The following is a 25,274-nucleotide window of genomic DNA, read 5'->3' as shown; positions in this document are numbered from 1 at the left end:
CATTACTGATAGTTAACTCAGTTTCTATCAGCTGTCCGAACACTGTGTGTGAATAACATTACTGCTAGTTCACTCAGCATCTATCAGTTGTCCAAACACATTTGGTGAATATTACTGCTAGCATACTCAGCATCTATCAGCTGTCAGACACTGCTGGTGAATAACATTACTGGTTGTACATTCAGCATCTATCAACTGTCCAAAAGCTGTTCATGAATACCGTTACTACTAGTACACTCAGCATCTGTCAGCTGTCCAAAAACTGTTGTTGAATAACATTACTGCTAGTACATTCATCATCTATCAGCTGTGCAAACACTGTTGGTGAATACCATTACTGCTAGTACACTCAGCATCTCTCAGCTGTCAAACACTGTTGGTGAACAACATTAGTGCTAGTACACTCAGCATCTATCAGCTGTCAAAGACTGTTGGTGAATAACATTACAACTAGTTCACTCAGCAACTATCAGCTGTTTAAGACCTGTTGGTGAGTAGCATTACTGCAAGTACACTCAGCATCTATCAGCTGTCCAAACATGGTTGGTGTGTAACATTACTGCTAATACGCTTAGCATTTATCAGCTGTCAAACACTGCTGGTGAATAACAGTACTGCTAATACTTTCAGCATCTATCAGTTGTCTGAAAAAATGCTGGTTAATAACATTACTGCTGGTACACTCAGCATCTATCAACTGTAAACACTGTTGGTAAATGATATTACTGCTAGTACACTCAGCATCTATCAGCTGTCCAAACACTGTTGCAGGATAACATTGCTGCTGGTACACTCAGCATCTATCAGCTGACCAAGCAATCTTGGTGGATAACATTACTGGTAGGACACTCAGCATCTATCAGCTGTCCTAACACTGTTGGTGGAAAACATTACCGCTAGTACACTCAGAATCTGTCAGTTGGCCAAATACTGTTGGTGAATAACATTACTGCTAGCACACTCATCAACTATCAGCTGTCCAAGTACTGTATGTGAATAACATTACTGTTAGTACACTAAGCATATATCAGCTGTCCAAGCACTCTTAATGGAAAAAAGCATTACTGCTAGTTCACTCAGCATCTAGCATTTTTCCAAACACTGTTGCTGAATAACATTACTTCTAGTACACTCAGCATCTATCACTTGTCTGAAGAATGTTGGTGAATAACATTACTGCTAGTACACTCAGCATCTATCAGTTGTCCAAACACTGTTGCTCAATAACATTATTGCTAGAACATTCAGCATCTGTCAGATGTACAAACACTATGAATAACACTACTGCTAGTACACTCAGCATCTATCAGGTATCAAACACTGCTGGAAAACAACATTACTGCAGATACACTTAGCATCTATTAGTTGTGCATACACTGTTGATGAATAACATTACTGCTAGTACACTCAGTATCTATCAGCTGTCCAAAAGCGGTTCATGAATACCGTTACTTCTAGTAAACTCAGCATCTACCAGCTGTCCAAACACTATTGCTGAGTGACATTACTGCTAGGACACTCAGAATCTATCAGCTGTCCGAACACTGTTGATTAATATAATTACTTCTAGTACCACTCCACATCTATCAGCTGTCCAAACACTGTTGATTAATATAATTACTGCTAGTACACTCAGCATCTATCAGTTGGTCAAACACTATCGGTGAATAAATGACATTATTGCTAGTACACTGAGCATCTATCAGTTCTCCAAACACTGTTGCTGAATAACATTACTTCTAGTACACTCAGCATCTATCAGTTGTCTGATCAATGTTGGTGAATAACTTTACTGCTTGTACACTCAGCATCTGTCAACTGTCAAACACTGTTGGTAAATAATATTACTGCTAGTACACTCAGCATCTATCAGCTGTCCAAACGTTGTTTATGAATACCGTTACAGCTAATACACTCAGCATATATTAGCTGTCCAAACAGTATTGCTGAGTGACATTACTGCTAGAACACTCAGCATCTATCAGTTGTGCAAACACTGTTGCTGAATAACATTACTGCTACTACACTCAGCATATATCAGCTGTTAAACACTATTGGTGAACAACATTACTACTAGTACACTCAGCATCTATCAGCTGTCCAAGCTCTGTTGCTGAATAACATTCTGCTAGTATACCCAGCATCTATCAACTGTCAAATACTGTCCATAAATAACATTACTGATAGTTAACTCAGTATCTATCAGCTGACCGAAGACTGTGTGAATAACATTACTGCTAGTTCACTCAGCATCTATCACCTGTCAAACACTGTTGGTGAATAACATTGCAACTAGTTCACTCAGCAACTATCAGCTGTTCAAGACCTGTTGGTGAGTAGCATTACTGCAAGTGCACTCAGCATCTATCAGCTGTCCAAACACGGTTGGTGAGTAACATTACTGCTAATACACTCAGCATTTATCAGCTGTCAAACACTGCTGGTGAATAACAGTACTGCTAATACACTCAGCATCTATCAATTGTTTGAAAAAATGCTGGTTAATAACATTACTGCTAGTACACTCAGTATCTATCAACTGTAAACACTGTTGGTAAATGATATTATGGCTAGTACACTCAGCATCTATCAGCTGTCCAAACACTGTTGCAGGATAACATTGCTGCTAGTACACTCAGCATCTATCAGCTGTCCAAGCAATCTTGATGGATAACATTACTGGTAGTACACTCAGCATCTATCAGCTGTCCTAACACTGTTGGTGGAAAACATTACTGCTAGTACACTCAGAATCTGTCAGTTGGCCAAATACTGTTGGTGAATAACATTACTGCTAGTACACTCATCAACTATCAGCTGTCCAACTATTGTATGTGAATAACATTACTGCTAGTACACTAAGCATATATCAACTGTCCAAGCACTCTTAATGGAAAACATTACTGCTAGTTCACTCAGCATGTATCAGTTGTATGAACAATGTTGGTGAATAACATTACTGCTAGCACACTCAGCATCTATCAGTTGTCCAAACACTGTTGTTCAATAACATTATTGCTAGGACACTCAGCATCTGTCAGATGTCTAAACACTGCGAATAACACTACTGCTAGTACACTCAGCATCTATCAGGTGTCAAACACTGTTGGTGAATAACATTACTTCTTGTATACTCAGCTTCTATCAGCTGTCCAAATACTGCTGGTGAGCAACATTACAGCTCGTACACTCAGCATCTATGAGCTGTATTAACACTGCTGGAAAACAACATTACTTCAGATACACTTAGCATCTATTAGTTGTGCATACACTGTTGGTGAATAACATTACTGCTAGTACACTCAGCATCTATCAGCTGTCCAAACACTGCTGGTGAATACCACTACTGCTAGTGCAGTCAGGATCTATCAATTGTTCAAACACTGTTGGTGAATAACATTACTGCTAGTTCACTCAGCATCCATCAGCTGTCTACGTACTGTTGATGAATATCATTATTGCTAGTACACTCAGTATCTATCAGCTGTACGAACACTGTTGATGAATAACATTACTGCTAGTACACTCAGCATCTATCAGCTGTCCAAACACTATTGCTGAGTGACATTACTGCTAGAACACTCAGAATCTATCAGCTGTCCAAACACTGTTGATTAATATAATTATTTCTAGTACCACTCCACATCTATCAGCTGTCCAAACACTGTTGATTAATATAAGTACTGCTAGTACACCCTCAGCATCTATCAGTTGGACAAACACCATCGGTGAATAACATTATTGCTAGTACACTCAGCATCTATCAGTTGTCCAAACACTGTTGCTGAATAACATTACTTCTAGTACACTCAGCATCTATCAGTTGTCTTAACAATGTTGGTGAATAACTTTACTGCTAGTACACTCAGCATTTGCCAACTGTCAAACACTGTTGGTAAATAATATTACTGCTAGTACACTCAGCATCTATCAGCTGTCCAAACGTTGTTTATGAATACCGTTACAGCTAATACACTCAGCATATATTAGCTGTCCAAACAGTATTGCTGAGTGACATTACTGCTAGAACACTCAGCATCTATCAGTTGTGCAAACACTGTTGCTGAATAACATTACTGCTACTACACTCAGCATATATCAGCTGTTAAACACTATTGGTGAACAACATTACTACTAGTACACTCAGCATCTATCAGCTGTCCAAGCTCTGTTGCTGAATAACATTCTGCTAGTATACTCAGCATCTATCAACTGTCAAATACTGTCCATAAATAACATTACTGATAGTTAACTCAGTATCTATCAGCTGACCGAAGACTGTGTGAATAACATTACTGCTAGTTCACTCAGCATCTATCACCTGTCAAACACTGTTGGTGAATAACATTGCAACTAGTTCACTCAGCAACTATCAGCTGTTTAAGACCTGTTGGTGAGTAGCATTACTGCAAGTGCACTCAGCATCTATCAGCTGTCCAAACACGGTTGGTGAGTAACATTACTGCTAATACACTCAGCATTTATCAGCTGTCAAACACTGCTGGTGAATAACAGTACTGCTAATACACTCAGCATCTATCAATTGTTTGAAAAAATGCTGGTTAATAACATTACTGCTAGTACACTCAGTATCTATCAACTGTAAACACTGTTGGTATATGATATTATGGCTAGTACACTCAGCATCTATCAGCTGTCCAAACACTGTTGCAGGATAACATTGCTGCTAGTACACTCAGCATCTATCAGCTGTCCAAGCAATCTTGATGGATAACATTACTGGTAGTACACTCAGCATCTATCAGCTGTCCTAACACTGTTGGTGGAAAACATTACTGCTAGTACACTCAGAATCTGTCAGTTGGCCAAATACTGTTGGTGAATAACATTACTGCTAGTACACTCATCAACTATCAGCTGTCCAACTATTGTATGTGAATAACATTACTGCTAGTACACTAAGCATATATCAACTGTCCAAGCACTCTTAATGGAAAACATTACTGCTAGTTCACTCAGCATGTATCAGTTGTCTGAACAATGTTGGTGAATAACATTACTGCTAGCACACTCAGCATCTATCAGTTGTCCAAACACTGTTGTTCAATAACATTATTGCTAGGACACTCAGCATCTGTCAGATGTCTAAACACTGCGAATAACACTACTGCTAGTACACTCAGCATCTATCAGGTGTCAAACACTGTTGGTGAATAACATTACTTCTTGTATACTCAGCTTCTATCAGCTGTCCAAATACTGCTGGTGAGCAACATTACAGCTCGTACACTCAGCATCTATGAGCTGTATTAACACTGCTGGAAAACAACATTACTTCAGATACACTTAGCATCTATTAGTTGTGCATACACTGTTGGTGAATAACATTACTGCTAGTACACTCAGCATCTATCAGCTGTCCAAACACTGCTGGTGAATACCACTACTGCTAGTGCAGTCAGGATCTATCAATTGTTCAAACACTGTTGGTGAATAACATTACTGCTAGTTCACTCAGCATCCATCAGCTGTCTACGTACTGTTGATGAATATCATTATTGCTAGTACACTAAGTATCTATCAGCTGTACGAACACTGTTGATGAATAACATTACTGCTAGTACACTCAGCATCTATCAGCTGTCCAAACACTATTGCTGAGTGACATTACTGCTAGAACACTCAGAATCTATCAGCTGTCCAAACACTGTTGATTAATATAATTATTTCTAGTACCACTCCACATCTATCAGCTGTCCAAACACTGTTGATTAATATAAGTACTGCTAGTACACCCTCAGCATCTATCAGTTGGTCAAACACCATCGGTGAATAACATTATTGCTAGTACACTCAGCATCTATCAGTTGTCCAAACACTGTTGCTGAATAACATTACTTCTAGTACACTCAGCATCTATCAGTTGTCTTAACAATGTTGGTGAATAACTTTACTGCTAGTACACTCAGCATTTGCCAACTGTCAAACACTGTTGGTAAATAATATTACTGCTAGTACACTCAGCATCTATCAGCTGTCCAAACGTTGTTTATGAATACCGTTACAGCTAATACACTCAGCATATATTAGCTGTCCAAACAGTATTGCTGAGTGACATTACTGCTAGAACACTCAGCATCTATCAGTTGTGCAAACACTGTTGCTGAATAACATTACTGCTACTACACTCAGCATATATCAGCTGTTAAACACTATTGGTGAACAACATTACTACTAGTACACTCAGCATCTATCAGCTGTCCAAGCTCTGTTGCTGAATAACATTCTGCTAGTATACTCAGCATCTATCAACTGTCAAATACTGTCCATAAATAACATTACTGATAGTTAACTCAGTATCTATCAGCTGACCGAAGACTGTGTGAATAACATTACTGCTAGTTCACTCAGCAACTATCAGCTGTTTAAGACCTCTTGGTGAGTAGCATTACTGCAAGTGCACTCAGCATCTATCAGCTGTCCAAACACGGTTGGTGAGTAACATTACTGCTAATACACTCAGCATTTATCAGCTGTCAAACACTGCTGGTGAATAACATTGCAACTAGTTCACTCAGCAACTATCAGCTGTTTAAGACCTGTTGGTGAGTAGCATTACTGCAAGTGCACTCAGCATCTATCAGCTGTCCAAACACGGTTGGTGAGTAACATTACTGCTAATACACTCAGCATTTATCAGCTGTCAAACACTGCTGGTGAATAACAGTACTGCTAATACACTCAGCATCTATCAATTGTTTGAAAAAATGCTGGTTAATAACATTACTGCTAGTACACTCAGTATCTATCAACTGTAAACACTGTTGGTAAATGATATTATGGCTAGTACACTCAGCATCTATCAGCTGTCCAAACACTGTTGCAGGATAACATTGCTGCTAGTACACTCAGCATCTATCAGCTGTCCAAGCAATCTTGATGGATAACATTACTGGTAGTACACTCAGCATCTATCAGCTGTCCTAACACTGTTGGTGGAAAACATTACTGCTAGTACACTCAGAATCTGTCAGTTGGCCAAATACTGTTGGTGAATAACATTACTGCTAGTACACTCATCAACTATCAGCTGTCCAACTATTGTATGTGAATAACATTACTGCTAGTACACTAAGCATATATCAACTGTCCAAGCACTCTTAATGGAAAACATTACTGCTAGTTCACTCAGCATGTATCAGTTGTCTGAACAATGTTGGTGAATAACTTTACTGCTAGTACACTCAGCATTTGCCAACTGTCAAACACTGTTGGTAAATAATATTACTGCTAGTACACTCAGCATCTATCAGCTGTCCAAAAGTTGTTTATGAATACCGTTACAGCTAGTACACTCAGCATATATTAGCTGTCCAAACACTATTGCTGAGTGACATTACTGCTAGAACACTCAGCATCGATCAGGTGTCCATACACTGTTGGTCAATACAATTACTGCTAGTACACTCAGCATCTATCAGTTGTCCAAACACTGTTGCTGAATAACATTACTGCTACAACACTCAGCATATATCAGCTGTCAAACACTGTTGGTGAACAACATTACTGCTAGTTAACTCAGCATCTATCAGCTGTCCAAGCTCTGTTGCTGAATAACATTCTGCTAGTATACTCAGCATCTATCAGCTGTCCAAACAGACTAGGTGAATAACATTACTGCTAGTACACTCAGCATTTATGAGCTGTCAAAAACTGCTTGTGAATAACATTACTGCTAGTGCACTCAGGATCCCTCATTTGTCTGAAGAATGCCATTTAATAGCATTACTGCTAGTACACTCAGCATCTATCAGCTGTCCAAACACTATTGCTGAGTGACATTTCTGCTAGAACACTCAGCATCTATCAGCTGTACAAAAACTGTTGATTAATATAATTACTTCTAGTACACTCAGCATCTATCAGTTGGCCAAACACTATCGGTGAATAACATTACTGCTAGTACACTCAAAATCTATCAGTTGTCCAAACACTATTGCTGAGTGACATTACTGCTAGAACACTCAGCATATATCAGCTGCCAAACACTGTTGTTGAATAACATTACTGCTAGTTCACTCAGCATCTATCAGCTGTCCAAACAATGTTGGTGAATACCATTACTGCTAGTACACTCAACAATTATCAGTTGGCCAAATACTGTTGCTGAATAACATTACTGCTAGTACACTCAGCATATATCAGCTGCCAAATACTTTTGTTGAATAACATTACTGCTAGTTCACTCAGCATCTATCAGCTGTCCAAGCTCTGTTGCTGAATAACATTCTGCTAGTACACTCAGCATTTATCAGCTGTCCAAACCGTCTTGGTGAATAACATTACTGCTAGTACACTCAGCATTTATCAGCTGTGAAATACTGCTTGTGAATAACATTACTGCTAATGCACTCAGGATCCCTCAGTTGTCTGAACAATGTTGGTTAATAACATTACTGCTAGTACACTCAGCATCTATCAACTGTGAAACACTGTTCATAAATAATATTACTGCTAGTACACTCAGCATCTATCACTTGTCCAAACAATGTTGGTGAATAACATTACTGCTAGTACACTCAGCATCTATCAGCTGTCCAAACACTGTTGCTCAATAACATTATTGCTTGTCCACTCAGCATCCTTCAGTTGTACAAACACTGTTGGTCAATAACATTACTACTAGTAGACCCAGAATCTATAACTGTCCAAACAGTGTTGGTGAATAACATTACTGCTAGTACACTCAGCATCTATCAGTTGTCCAAACACTGTTGCTCTATAACATTATTGCTAGAACACTCAGCATCTGTCACATAGGTTCATAGGTTCATAGGTTCATACTAGGCTATCTGCCCTAGGGCATTTATAAGCCTAGCCAGAGTGTGTTTGGCTTTCGCCACCCATTTTAAATTAATTTTGCTATGCCTTTTTTGAGGTTAGTATACTGTGCCTCTGTCTAACAGTGACACAGAAGTGATAGCCGGGGTAAACCTATGATCTCCCATCCACTCATCAAGATTCCTCTTGAAGAGAGTCAATGTGAGACTCTGCCTAACCTGGACTGGGATTTTATTCCAGAGTGAAGGGAGCCGCTGGGTTATGAATCTGTCCCTCCAGCATGTCCTATTTATTTCAGTGCTGAGGTTCAAGTCTCTCGAAGCGTAGCTCGATGGGATTTGGATTTTCTGAGGTGCAGCATGTCCATTAATTCCGGGTTGGACATGGCTTTATACGTCAGGCACAGATTGCCTCTGAGCAGGCGGTATGCCACTGAGTACAGCTGGAGTTTCTTTAACCGGGCAGCATATGGCATCTGTTTGAGCCCTTTGATCCTCTTGGTGAGGTACTTTTGGGGTCTTTCCAGTTGCTGCAGGTGTCTGGTAAGGTACATCCCAAAAAGGGGCATTGTACTCAATTATGGGGCTGATGAGGGATGAGTAAAGAGGGACGATGACCTGGGCTGATCTAGATGTGAATCCCTTCATGATTAGGTGGGCTATATAAAATGTTTTTCTAACCACTTTGGCCACATGGTTGTCAAATGAGAGATTGCTATCAACTTGGGTCCCCAGGTCCCTAACGACTTCTTCTGTACTTAATGGATTACCACCTATGTGGTAATTTGTGGGCACTTTGTTTTTGCCAAAGAGGATGACTATACACTTTTTGGCGTTTAGCTTGAGGTCATGGCTCTGGCACCAGTTGTCTGTTTCTATGAGGCCCTTTTGGAGGATGCTTGTGTCGGCTGGAGAGTTGATTATGGCACCCAGTTTGCAGTCATCTGCAAACTTGGTCAGCCACAGTCCTTCCGTGTTGGCCTGTACCGCCGAGAAATATATACCGAACAAGAGGTCCCAGGACTGAGCCTTGTGGGACGCCACTTGTAACTGGTTTGGAGTCTGACATGGCTCCAGCAATTCTAACCATGTGGGTTCTGTCCTTGAGCCAGTTTGCAACCCATATAGTGACATGGGGTTCATATTTAAGCTGGTGAGCTTATCTATAATGCCTGAGTGGGGTATTGTATCGAAGGCTTTTGCGAGGTCCAGGTAGGCTGTGTGGACCACCTTCCCCTCGTCAATGGCCTTGGTGACTGTTTCAAAGAAATCGACCAGGTTTAAGAGGCAGGATCTGCCCTTAACAAAGCCAAACTGGGTAGGATCCAGTGTCTGTAGGTCCTCAATATCTTTATTTATGAGGTCCATGATGATCCTTTCCATAGCTTTGCAGACCAAGCTAGTCAGGCTTATGGGGCGATAGTTTCCAGGATCCGTTGAGGCACCACCTTTGTGGAGAGGAACCACTGTTGCTATACGCCACTCTTTGGGTACATATCCTGTAGTAAGGCTAAGATTGAACAGTAGTTTTATGTTTGGGTTTAGCTCTTCTTGGAGTTCATGTAGGATGCAGCCCGGGACACCATCTGGTCCCATTGATGCTGTGTTTTTTGCTTTGGAGAGGGCGGCTCTTACCTGAGCATCTGAGTTGTCAGGGGGGCAGCACTCTGTTGGGATAGATATTTGCCCTTTTGGTGGGGAGAGGGGGGAGAAGTTTGCACTGAACCTGTCAGCTAGGATGATGGCAATGTCTGTGGGCTCGGTGTATTTTTTTAATTTTGGACTAATTCTGAGCATATCTGGGAATTCCCACCCAGGTTCCTAACATAACTAAAGAAAGCCTTGTGATTATCCTTAGTGTCCTGTGCAATTTTTCTCTCGAAGCTGGCCTTAGACGATTTTATGAGTGCCCGTAGTTTTTTGCTAATACTGATCAGAGATGCCTTCCCTTTTTGGGATTTTGCTCTATCATGTAGTAGCTTCCTCCTTCTATTGTATAGTTTGTTTATGGCTGGGGTCCACCAGACAGGACGTCTGCCTTTGGAGGATTGGGTCTTGGTTTTATTTGGGATTGCATGATCCATGCATTCCTGAAGGTGTTCATAGAATGCGTTTATAAAGGATTCTGCAGTCTGGGCCGTATTTTCCACAGGCCTGGGGCTTTGAAGGATTTCGCCTCGGTTTTGAGCGTGTGAAATTTGCTTTAGAGAAGTTTTTCACTGTGGTTTTCTGGGCAGGGGTGGGGTCGGGATGTGAATATCCAGTGAGATTAGTTTATGGTCTGATCTTACCAGTGAGGGATACACTTCTGGTCTGGAGCATAGTGTCCCCATGTTGGTGATGATCAGGTCCAGTATGTTTTCCCCTCTTGTGGGAGTGGTAACAAGTTGTTTCATAGCATTTGAGTTTATAAATTCTAGGAACCTTTGGGCTAGGGTGTTGGAGCTAGAGTAATGCTCCCAGTCTATGTTTGGGTAGTTGAAGTCGCCCAATATAATGGTGTTTGGAGAGACCTTCATATTTTCCAGTATTCTCAGGAAGGCCAAGTGGAGTTCCTGTGTTTGGGAGGGTGGTCTGTAGCAGGCTATAAACTGGAAGGCAGTTTTACCCACAGTTAGTTGCACATGGATAGTCTCTGATGCTTCGTGCTGTGCCACCAACCTAGAGGTGTGGGTATCTTTGACGAATATTGATACTCCCCCTCCTTTTGTGGTTCTGTCCAGGTTTTGGGGCCGAAAAGCATGGTATGAGGTATAACCTGGTAGTGCTGGGGTGCTCTCGGGAGCCTTGAACCAGGTTTCTGTTACTGCACAGATATCGATGTTCTCCATGCTAAGGAGAGTTTTGAGTGTGTGAATCTTGAGGTTTAGACTTCTGGCGTTGAGTAGCATTACTCTTAGTTTTTTATCCCTTGTGATACCTATGGAGGTGGGTTTGTCTTTTGAGCCTTGCCTAAAAAAGGCACTATGGGGGTAGCAAGAGCCTTTGCCAATATCCGAAAGCCCAGGGGTGACAGGTGCAATCCATCCCTAGCGAAGCATCGTGGCTTGTCAAGCATGTCATCCCAGGCTGACAGGCATTGGATCCCCTTTGAATGACACCAACACTTAAGCCAATTGTTGAAATTGATCATCTTGTCTTCATATTGTGGCATCATTCTTGGTGAGGGTAAGATGCTACTCAAGGTCAGGGTCATACCGGCCTGGGCTACATGCTCAGAGAGCTCCTCTATGTCTCTTTTCATGTAGTCCAGGGAGGTACGTCTCAGGTCATTCACACCAGCATGGACAATGACTGAGTCATATTTGTACTTGCCTTGGAGTGACCTGAGTGCTTGTGTTATGTGGCGGATCCTAGCCCGACAGGCAGCTCACTGTGACCTTCTCCTTGTTCAGCCTGGTGGCGGGACGTCAGTGTGCCTGACGATAGAGTCACCTATTACAAGTGTATCAGGTGTGTTGTTTAGCCTTAAGGGCTGTGACTGTTCGCACACTGGCTTTGTGAGCTATGTGTTGCACGTGTTTTGTTTTGGGGTAGCGGTTGCTTGGGTGTCTGCTTTGGAGGTCTCTGCTGCTTAGGCAGATTTTTATTTAGAGCCTCGAGTATGTTTTGTGTGTTTATGTGTTTGGTTTGTTGTCGTGGTAGGTCTATGTGAGACTGGAATTGTAGTGAGTGTGGTTTCCTTCTCCTCCTGACTGGTTACGCCAGTACTGAGTTGAGAGAGCTTAGCCTCCAGTTTGGCTATATGGTTGCATCTCTCACATGTGTTGGAATTTGTTGGGAGGAGGAGAGGGTTGTCTGTGTACATGAGGCAGTTGTAACATTGCCTCAAGATCCCCAGATTCACCAGCTGGACCGGAGAGGAGATTGACAACTGACCTTTGGACATGCTAGAATAGTATTGGGAATTCCTTTATAATTGAAAAAAAGGGCCAATGGGGAACAAGGTACTCAAGGGGAGTTTGTGAGGGTGTAGTGCTTTTAATTTTTTAGAGCTGACTTATATAATTGCTTTAGTGAGCAAGTGCCAGGTAACTTAAATGCAATGTGTTACAGGTAACTTAAATGCAAAAACGACAAACAGTAATTTTCTTTCAAGTGAAACAAGGAAATAAGTACAGTAAGCAATGCAGATATCACCAGGGATCCACAGAAGTGCTAAAAGGCCGCATTTTAGGTGGAATTAGCGTTTCAGGGAAATAAACAAACAACAAGCATACAAATAAAGATAGATTCAGCAGGCCTGGATCTAGTCTATGCTACAGCAAACAAGGTGTACCAATTTCAGTAAGAAACAGTTAGAATATGCAGGCACTATAAGCCTCTAACCAGAAATTCCCTGCTCAGAAGGGCAGAGTCCAGCCTCTCCTCCCACAAGAGTGCAGACCGCAATCCTTCTTAACGTAAAATAACTGGCCTGAAGCCCAAGTGCTTAAACCAGAACCTGACTGTACTAGCAGTAGTGGTATTCACCAGCAGTGTTTGGACAGCTGATAGATGCTGAGTGTACTAACAGTAATGTTATTCACCAACAGTGTATGCACAACTAATAGATGCTAAGTGTATCTGCAGTAATGTTGTTTTCCAGCAGTGTATGCACAACTAATAGATGCTATGTGTTGCACGTGTTTTGTACAAACACTGCGGATAACACTACTGCTAGTACACTCAGCATCTATCAGGTGTCAAACACTGTTGGTGAATAACATTACTGCTTGTATACTCAGCTTCTATCAGCTGTCCAAATACTGCTGGTGAGCAACTTTACTGCTAGTACACTCAGCATCTATGAGCTGTATTAACCCTGCTGGAAAACAACATTACTGCAGATACACTTAGCATCTATTAGTTGTGCATACACTGTTGGTGAATAACATTACTGCTAGTACACTCAGCATCTATCAGCTGTCCAAACACTGCTGGTGAATACCACTACTGCTAGTACAGTCAGGATCTATCAATTGTTCAAATACTGTTGGTGAATATCATTACTGCTAGTACACTCAGTATCTATCAGCTGTACGAACACTGTTGATGAATAACATTACTGCTAGTACACTCAGCATCTATCAGCTGTCCAAAAGCGGTTCATGAATACCGTTACTGCTAGTAAACTCAGCATCTACCAGCTGTGCAAACACTATTGCTGAGTGACATTACTGCTAGGACACTCAGAATCTATCAGCTGTCCGAACACTGTTGATTAATATAATTACTTCTAGTACCACTCCGCATCTATCAGCTGTCCAAACACTGTTGATTAATATAATTACTGCTAGTACACTCAGCATCTATCAGTTGGTCAAACACTATCAGTGAATAAATAACATTATTGCTAGTACACTGAGCATCTATCAGTTCTCCAAACACTGTTGCTGAATAACATTACTTCTAGTACACTCAGCATCTATCAGTTGTCTGATCAATGTTGGTGAATAACTTTACTGCTAGTACACTCAGCATCTGTCAACTGTCAAACACTGTTGGTAAATAATATTACTGCTAGTACACTCAGCATCTATCAGCTGTCCAAACGTTGTTTATGAATACCATTACAGCTAATACACTCAGCATATATTAGCTGTCCAAACAGTATTGCTGAGTGACATTACTGCTAGAACACTCAGCATCTATCAGTTGTGCAAACACTGTTGCTGAATAACATTACTGCTACTACACTCAGCATATATCAGCTGTTAAACACTATTGGTGAACAACATTACTAGTAGTACACTCAGCATCTATCAGCTGTCCAAGCTCTGTTGCTGAATAACATTCTGCTAGTATATGCAGCATCTATCAACTGCCAAATACTGTCCATAAATAACATTACTGATAGTTAACTCAGTATCTATCAGCTGACCGAAGACTGTGTGAATAACATTACTGCTAGTTCACTCAGCATCTATCAGTTGTCCAAACATATTTGGTGAATATTACTGCTAGCATACTCATCATCTTTCAGCTGTCAAACACTGCTGGTGAACAACATTACTGCTTGTTCATTCAGCATCTATCAACTGTCCAAAAGCTGTTCATGAATACCGTTACTGCTAGTACACACAGCATCTATCAGCTGTCCAAAAACTGTTGCTGAATAACATTACTGCTAGTACATTCATCATCTATCAGCTGTGCAAACACTGTTGGTGAATACCATTACTGCTAGTACACTCAGCATCTCTCAGCTGTCAAACACTGTTGGTGAACAACGTTACTGCTAGTACACTCAACATCTATCACCTGTCAAACACTGTTGGTGAATAACATTACAACTAGTTCACTCAGCAACTATCAGCTGTTTAAGACCTGTTGGTGAGTAGCATTACTGCAAGTGCACTCAGCATCTATCAGCTGTCCAAACACGGTTGGTGAGTAACATTACTGCTAATACACTCAGCATTTATCAGCTGTCAAACACTGCTGGTGAATAACAGTACTGCTAATACACTCAGCATCTATCAATTGTCTGAAAAAATGCTGGTTAATAACATTACTGCTAGTACACTCAGTATCTATCAACTGTAAACACTGTTGGTAAATGATATTATGGCTAGTACACTCAGCATCTATCAGCTGTCCAAACACTGTTGCAGGATAACATTGCTGCTAGTACACTCAGCATCTATCAGCTGTCCAAGCAATCTTGATGGATAACATTACTGGTAGTACACTCAGCATCTATCAGCTGTCCTAACACTGTTGGTGGAAAACATTACTGCTAGTACACTCAGAATCTGTCAGTTGGCCAAATACTGTTGGTGAATAACATTACTGCTAGTACACTCATCAACTATCAGCTGTCCAAGTATTGTATGTGAATAACATTACTGCTAGTACACTAAGCATATATCAACTGTCCAAGCACTCTTAATGGAAAACATTACTGCTAGTTCACTCAGCATCTATCAGTTGTCTGAACAATGTTGGTGAATAACATTACTGCTAGAACACTCAGCATATGTCAGATGTCTAAACACTGCGAATAACACTACTGCTAGTACACTCAGCATCTATCAGGTGTCAAACACTGTTGGTGAATAACATTACTTCTTGTATACTCAGCTTCTATCAGCTGTCCAAATACTGCTGGTGAGCAACATTACAGCTCGTACACTCAGCATCTATGAGCTGTATTAACACTGCTGGAAAACAACATTACTTCAGATACACTTAGCATCTATTAGTTGTGCATACACTGTTGGTGAATAACATTACTGCTAGTACACTCAGCATCTATCAGCTGTCCAAACACTGCTGGTGAATACCACTACTGCTAGTGCAGTCAGGATCTATCAATTGTTCAAACACTGTTGGTGAATAACATTACTGCTAGTTCACTCAGTATCTATCAGCTGTACGAACACTGTTGATGAATAACATTACTGCTAGTACACTCAGCATCTATCAGCTGTCCAAACACTATTGCTGAGTGACATTACTGCTAGAACACTCAGAATCTATCAGCTGTCCAAACACTGCTGATTAATATAATTATTTCTAGTACCACTCCACATCTATCAGCTGTCCAAACACTGTTGATTAATATAAGTACTGCTAGTACACCCTCAGCATCTATCAGTTGGTCAAACACCATCGGTGAATAACATTATTGCTAGTACACTCAGCATCTATCAGTTGTCCAAACACTGTTGCTGAATAACATTACTTCTAGTACACTCAGCATCTATCAGTTGTCTGAACAATGTTGGTGAATAACTTTACTGCTAGTACACTCAGCATCTGTCAACTGTCAAACACTGTTGGTAAATAATATTACTGCTAGTACACTCAGCATCTATCAGCTGTCCAAAAGTTGTTTATGAATACCGTTACAGCTAGTACACTCAGCATATATTAGCTGTCCAAACACTATTGCTGAGTGACATTACTGCTAGAACACTCAGCATCGATCAGGTGTCCATACACTGTTGGTCAATACAATTACTGCTAGTACACTCAGCATCTATCAGTTGTCCAAACACTGTTGCTGAATAACATTACTGCTACAACACTCAGCATATATCAGCTGTCAAACACTGTTGGTGAACAACATTACTGCTAGTTAACTCAGCATCTATCAGCTGTCCAAGCTCTGTTGCTGAATAACATTCTACTAGTATACTCAGCATCTATCAGCTGTCCAAACAGACTAGGTGAATAACATTACTGCTAGTACACTCAACATTTATGAGCTGTCAAAAACTGCTTGTGAATAACATTACTGCTAGTGCACTCAGGATCCCTCATTTGTCTGAAGAATGCCGTTTAATAGCATTACTGCTAGTACACTCAGCATCTATCAGCTGTCCAAACACTACTGCTGAGTGACATTTCTGCTAGAACACTCAGCATCTATCAGCTGTACAAAAACTGTTGATTAATATAATTACTTCTAGTACACTCAGCATCTATCAGTTGTCCAAACACTATTGCTGAATGACATTACTGCTAGAACACTCAGCATATATCAGCTGCCAAACACTGTTGTTGAATAACATTACTGCTAGTTCACTCAGCATCTATCAGCTGTCCAAACAATGTTGGTGAATACCATTACTGCTAGTACACTCAACAATTATCAGTTGGCCAAATACTGTTGCTGAATAACATTACTGCTAGTACACTCAGCATATATCAGCTGCCAAATACTTTTGTTGAATAACATTACTGCTAGTTCACTCAGCATCTATCAGCTGTCCAAGCTCTGTTGCTGAATAACATTCTGCTAGTACACTCAGCATTTATCAGCTGTCCAACCCATCTTGGTGAATAACATTACTGCTAGTACACTCAGCATTTATCAGCTGTGAAATACTGCTTGTGAATAACATTACTGCTAATGCACTCAGCATCCCTCAGTTGTCTGAACAATGTTGGTTAATAACATTACTGCTAGTACACTCAGCGTCTATCAACTGTGAAACACTGTTCATAAATAATATTACTGCTAGTACACTCAGCATCTATCAGTTGGCTAAGTACTGTGGGTGAATAACATTACTGTTAGTACACTCAGCATCTATCACCTGTCCAAACAATGTTGGTGAATAACATTACTGCTAGTACACTCAGCATCTATCAGCTGTCCAAACACTGTTGCTCAATAACATTATTGCTTGTCCACTCAGCATCCTTCAGTTGTACAAACACTGTTGGTCAATAACATTACTACTAGTAGACCCAGAATCTATAACTGTCCAAACAGTGTTGGTGAATAACATTACTGCTAGTACACTCAGCATCTATCAGTTGTCCAAACACTGTTGCTCAATAACATTATTGCTAGAACACTCAGCATCTGTCAGATGTACAAACACTGTGAATAACACTACTGCTAGTACACTCAGCATCTATCAGGTGTCAAACACTGTTGGTGAATAACATTACTGCTTGTATACTCAGCTTCTATCAGCTGTCCAAATACTGCTGGTGAGCAACTTTACTGCTAGTACACTCAGCATCTATGAGCTGTATTAACCCTGCTGGAAAACAACATTACTGCAGATACACTTAGCATCTATTAGTTGTGCATACACTGTTGGTGAATAACTTTACTGCTAGTACACTCAGCATCTATCAGCTGTCCAAACACTGCTGGTGAATACCACTACTGCTAGTACAGTCAGGATCTATCAATTGTTCAAATACTGTTGGTGAATATCATTACTGCTAGTACACTTAGTATCTATCAGCTGTACGAACACTGTTGATGAATAACATTACAGCTAGTACACTCAGCATCTATCAGCTGTCCAAAAGCGGTTCATGAATACCGTTACTGCTTGTAAAATCCGCATCTATCAGCTGTCTAAACATTATTGCTGAGTGACATTACTGCTAGGTCACTCAGAATCTATCAGCTGTCCAAACACTGTTGATTAATATAATTACTTCTAGTACACTCCGCATCTATCAGCTGTCCAAACACTGTTGATTAATATAATTACTGCTAGTACACTCAGCACCTATCAGTTGGTCAAACACTATAGGTGAATAAAATTATTGCTAGTACACTGAGCATCTATCAGTTCTCCAAACACTGTTGCTGAATAACATTACTTCTAGTACACTTAGCATCTATCAGTTGTCTGAACAATGTTGGTGAATAACTTTACTGCTAGTACACTCAGCATCTGTCAACTGTCAAACACTGTTGGTAAATAATATTACTGCTAGTATCTATCAGCTCTCCAAAAGATGTTTATGAATACTGTTACAGCTAGTACACTCAGCATATATTAGCTGTCCAAACACTATTGCTGAGTGACATTACTGCTAGAACACTCAGCATCTATCAGGTGTCCATACACTGTTGGCCAATTCCATTACTGCTAGTACACTCAGCATCTATCAGTTGTCCAAACACTGTTGCTAAATAACATTACTGCTACTACACTCAGCATCTATCAGCTGTCAAACACTGTTGTTGAACAACATTACTGCTAGTTCACTCAGCATCTATCAGCTGTCCAATCTCTGTTGCTGCATAACATTCTGCTAGTATACTCAGCATCTATCAGCTGTCCAAACAGACTTGGTGAATAACATTACTGCTAGTACACTCAGCATTTATGAGCTGTCAAAAACTGCTTGTGAATAACATTACTGCTAGTGCACTCAGGATCCCTCAGTTGTCTGAAGAATGTCGTTTAATAGCATTACTGCTAGTACACTCAGCATCTATCAGCTGTCCAAACACTATTGCTGAGTGTCATTTCTGCTAGAACACTCAGCATCTATCAACTGTACAAAAACTGTTGATTAATATAATTACTTCTAATACACTCAGCATCTATCAGTTGGCCAAACACTATCGGTGAATAACATTACTGCTAGTACACTCAAAATCTATCAGTTGTCCAAACACTATTGCTGAGTGACATTACTATAGTTCATAGTTTATAGTTATACTGCTAGAACACTCAGCATATATCAGCTGCCAAACACTGTTGTTGAATAACATTACTGCTAGTTCACTCAGCATCTATCAGCTGTCCAAACAATGTTGGTGAATACCATTACTGCTAGTACACTCAACAATTATCAGTTGGCCAAATACTGTTGCTGAATAACATTACTGCTAGTACACTCAGCATATATCAGCTGTCCAAACAGTCTTGGTGAATAACATTACTGCTAGTACACTCAGCATTTATCAGCTGTGAAATACTGCTTGTGAATAACATTACTGCTAATGCACTCAGGATCCCTCAGTTGTCTGAACAATGTTGGTTAATAACATTACTACTAGTACACTCAGCATCTATCAACTGTCAAACACTGTTCATAAATAATTTTACTGCTAGTGCACTCAGCATCTATCAGTTGGCTAAGTACTGTTGGTGAATAACAGTACTGTTAGTACACTCAGCATCTATCACCTGTCCAAACAATGTTGGTGAATAACATTACTGCTAGTACACTCAGTATCTATCAGCTGTCCAAACACTGCTGGTAAATAACATTATTGCTTGTCCACTCAGCATCCTTCAGTTGCACAAACACTGTTGGTCAATAACATTACTGCTAGTAGACCCAGAATATATAACTGTCCAAACAGTGTTGGTGAATAACATTACTGCTAGTTTACTCAGCATCTAACTTTTGGTGAATTATATTACTGCTGGTACACACAGCATCTATCAACAGCCTAAACACTCTTGGTGAATAACATTCCTGCTAGTATACTCAGCATCTATTAGCTGCCCAAACACCATTGGTGAATAACATTACTGCTAGCACAGTCAGCATCTATCAGCTGTCCAAACATTGTTGTTGAATAACATTACTGTAGTACACTCAGCATCTATCTGTTGTCCAAACACTGTTTATGAATCACATTACTGCTAGAGCACTAAGCATCTATCAGCTGCCAAACACTGTTGTTGAACAACATTACTGCTAGTACACTCAGCATCTATCAGCTGCCAAACACTGTTGGAGAACAACATTACTGCTATTACACTCAACATCTATCAGCTCTCCAACGGTTGTTGGTGAATAACATTACTGCCTGTACACCAAGAATTTACCAGCTGTAAAACACTGCTGGAGAATAACATTACTGCTAATGCACTCAGCATCTGCCACTTGTTTGAACAATTTGGTTAATAACATTACTGCTAGTACATGCAGTATCAGCTGTCCAAACACTGTTGATGAATAACATTACTGCTAGTATACTCCGCATCTAACAGCTGTCCAAACAATGTTGGTGAATGACATTAGTGCTAGTACACTCAGCATCTATCAGCTGTCCAAACACTGCTGGTGAAGAACATTACTGCTAGCACACTAAGCATATATCAGCTGTCCAAACACCGTTGGTGGATAACATTACTTTTAGTACACTTGGCATCTATTAGCTGTCCAAACACTGTTGGTGGATAACATTACTGCTACTACGCAGCATCTATCAGTTGGCCAAACACTGTTGGTGAATAAAATTACACCTAGCACACTCAGCATCTATCAGCTGTCCAAGTACTGTCGGTTAATAACATTACTGCTTGTACACTCAGCATCTATCAGCTGTCCAAACACTCTTGATAAATAACATAATTGCTAATACACTCAGCACCCGTCAGTTGTACAAACATTGTTGGTGAATAACATTACTGCTAGTTCACTCAGCATCTACCAGCTCTCCAAACCTTTTGGTGAATAATATTACTGCTAGTATGCACAGCATCTATCAGCTGTCCAAATATTTTTGGTTAATAACATTACTGCTAGTATACTCAGCATCTCTCAGTTGACCAAACACTGTTGGTGACTAACATTACTGCTAGTTCACTCAGCATGTATCAGCTGTCCAAACACTGTTGGTGAACAACATTACTGCTAGTACACTCAGCATCTATCCGCTGTTCAAAAACTGTTGGTAAATAACATTACTGCTAGTTCACTCAGCATCTATCAGCTGTACAAACACTGTTGGTGAATAACATTACTGCTAGTACAGTCAGCATCTATCATCTGTACAAACACTGTTGGTGAATAACATTAATACTAGTACACTCAGCATCTATCAGCTGTCCAAACAATGCTGGTGAACAACATTACTGCTAGTACACTCAGCATCTATCAGCTGTCCAAACACTGCTGGTAAATGACATTATTGCTAGTACACTCAGCATCCTTCAGTTCTACAAACACTGTTGTTGAATAACATTATTGCTAGTAGACCCAGAATCTATAACTGTCCAAACAGTGTTGATGAATAACATTACTGCTAGTTCACTCAGCATCTACCAGCTCTCCAATACTTTTGGTTAATTATATTACTGCTATTACACTCAGCATCTATCAGCTGCCCAAAAACCGTTGGTGAATAACATTACTGCTAGCATAGTCAGCATCTATCAGCTGTCCAAACAGTATTTGTGAATAACAGTACTGTAGTACACTCAGCATCTATCAGATGGCCAAACACTGTTGGTGAACATTACTGCTAGCACACTCAGCATTTGTCAGCTCTCCAAGTACTATTGGTGAATAATGTTACTGCTAGTACAGTCAGCATTTATCATTTGTCCAAACAGTGTTTGTGAATAACATTACTGCTAGTATACTCCGCATCTAACAGCTGTCAAACACTGCTGGTGAATAACATTACTGCTAGTGCACTCAGGATCCCTCAGTTGTCTGAAGAATGTCAATTAATAGCATTACTACTAGTGCACTCAGCATCTGTCAGTTGTTTGAACTACTCAGTTAATAACATTACTGCTAGTACATGCAGCATCTATCAGCTGTACAAACACTGTTGGTGAATAACATCACTGCTAGCATAATCAGCATCTATCAGATGTCCAAACAGTATTTGTGAATAACAGTACTGCAGTACACTCAGCATCTATCAGATGGCAAAACACTGTTGGTGAGCTTTACTGCTAGCACACTCAGCATTTGTCAGCTCTCCAAGTACTATTGGTGAATAACGTTACTGCTAGTACACTCAGCATCTATCAGTTGTCCAAATACTGTTTGTGAATAACATTACTGCTAATGCACTAAGCATCTAGCAGCTGTCAAACACTGTTGTTGGACAACATTACTGGCAGTACACTCAGAATATATCAGCTGTCAAACACTGTTGGAGTGCAACATTACTGCTAGTACACTCTGCATCTATCAGCTGTCCAACGACTGTTGGTGAATATCATTACTGCTAGTACACTCATCATCTATCAGATGTCAAACACTGCTAGTGAATAACATTACTGCTAGTGCACTCGGCATCTGTCATTTGTTTGAACTATTATGTTAATAACATTACTGCTAGTACAACACAGCATCTATCAGCTGTCCAAACACTGTTGATGAATAACATTACTGCTAGTATACTCAGCATCTAACAACTGCCCAAACACTGTTGGTGAATAACTTTAGTGCTAGTACACTCAGCATCTATCAGCTGTCCAAACAGTGCTGGTGAACATTACTGCTTGCACACTCAGCATCTATCAGCTGTCCAAACACTTTTGATGGATAACATTACTGTTAGTATACTCAGCATCTATCAGCTGTCGGTTAATAACATTACTATCAGCTGCCCAAACACTGTTGGTAAATAACATTATTGCTAGTACACTCAGAATCCATCTGTTGTACAAACACTGTGGGTGAATAACATTACGGCTAGTTCACTCAGCGTCTACCAGCTCTCCAAACCTTTTTGTGAATAATATTACTGCTGGTACACATAGCATCTATCAGCTGTCCAAATATTTTTGGTGAATAACATTACTGCTAGTATATTCAGCATCTCAGTTGACCAAACACCGTTGGTGAATAACATTACTGCTAGTTCACTCAGCATGTATGAGCTGTCCAAACACTGTTGACGAACAACATTACTGCTAGTACACTCAGCATCTATCAGCTATCCAAGGACTGTTGGTGAATAACATTAATTCTAGTACACTCAGTATCTATCAGCTGTCCAAACACTGTTGGTGAAAAAAAAATTACTGCTAGTTTACTCAGCATCTATCAGCTGTACAAACACTGTCGGTGAATACCATTCCTGCTAGTACAGTCAGCATCTACCAACTGTCCAAACACTGTTGGTGAATAACATTACTGCCAGTACACATAGCATCTATCAGACTTCAAAACACTGTTGGTGAATAATATTACTGCTAGTACACTCAGCATCTATCAGCTGTCCAAACACTGTTAGTGAACAACATTACTGCTAGTACACTCAGCATCTATCAGCTGTACAAACACTGTTGCTGAATAACATTACTGCTAGTACAGTAAGCATCTATCAGTTGTCCGAACACTGTTGGTGAATAACATTATTGCTAGTACACTCAGCATCTATCAGCTCTCCAAATACTGTTGGTGAATAACATTCCTGCTAGTACACTAAGCATCTATCAGTTGTCCAAACACTGTTGGTGAATAACATTTCTGCTAGTACACTCAGCATCTATCAGCTGTCCAAACACTGTTGGTGAATAACATTACTGCTAGTACACTCAGGATCTATCAGCTGTCCAAACACTGTTGGTGAACAACATTACTGTTAGTATGCTCAGTATGTTTCAGCTGTCCAAACACTGTTGGTGAATAACATTACTGCTAGTACACTCAACATCTATCTGCTCTCAGTACACCAAAGGGCCTAGTTACCTCACTCCAAACAAGTTGGTAAGACAACGTCTGCCACTTTTTCTCATCCTTCATAACCTGTTTTTCCAGCATCCAAGTCAGAGTTTTATCACTTTATTCCAGACATTTAGGATGATTGCTGTGAAGTTCTTTTTTTCTTTTTTTCATTTCTGATTGCGCACCATTTCACACTTTTCGTGCTGTTACCTCAAAAGCCTTTCAGGATATTCAATGCCAGGAAATACCATCAACTATATTAATTGACTGAAAAAAATGCCACAAATCTAGTTTTATAGAAGAGTGTTGTCAGTCACTCAGCAACTGTTTTCCATCAACTTTGTTTTTTGATGTTTCATTTGTCAAACTCAGTAAGACCCTCGTATTTCAACATTCATTCTATACCTTAAACAGACGGAACAAAGGATAGAAGTCATTAAAATAAAATAAAATAGAAATATCAGAAACTAAAATTAGCTAAAAGGAAAACAAAAATGCTGCCTTAATATAATGACACAACTGTCACTGGTGGCATTCATTATACCCCAGCACTTCATTACACCAATGACAGCTTCTGTTATTGACAAACACTGCTCTTCATTTACAGTGGTGAAGCACTTGGCCTGATTATTCATTTAAATCTTTTCATATAGACAGTTTGATGTCATCATACTATTTTTACCACCCTATTTAACTAAATTTATTAGAATGGATATAAGGCCAGTGTATGCAGCGGATGTATTTTTCTTTTCATTTCTCATACTTAATATGTTTTGCAACCTATTGTTTTTACTGTTCTAGTTTTCAGATAATGCATGCCTGCATTTACTGTGCCAGCTTCTGGATCAT

This window comes from Protopterus annectens, chromosome 10.part0 (genome assembly GCF_019279795.1).
Source record: "Protopterus annectens isolate FY-2018-M chromosome 10.part0, PAN1.0, whole genome shotgun sequence".
In the NCBI taxonomy this organism is placed as follows: domain Eukaryota; kingdom Metazoa; phylum Chordata; order Ceratodontiformes; family Protopteridae; genus Protopterus; species Protopterus annectens.
This window is presented reverse-complemented; position numbering follows the sequence as displayed.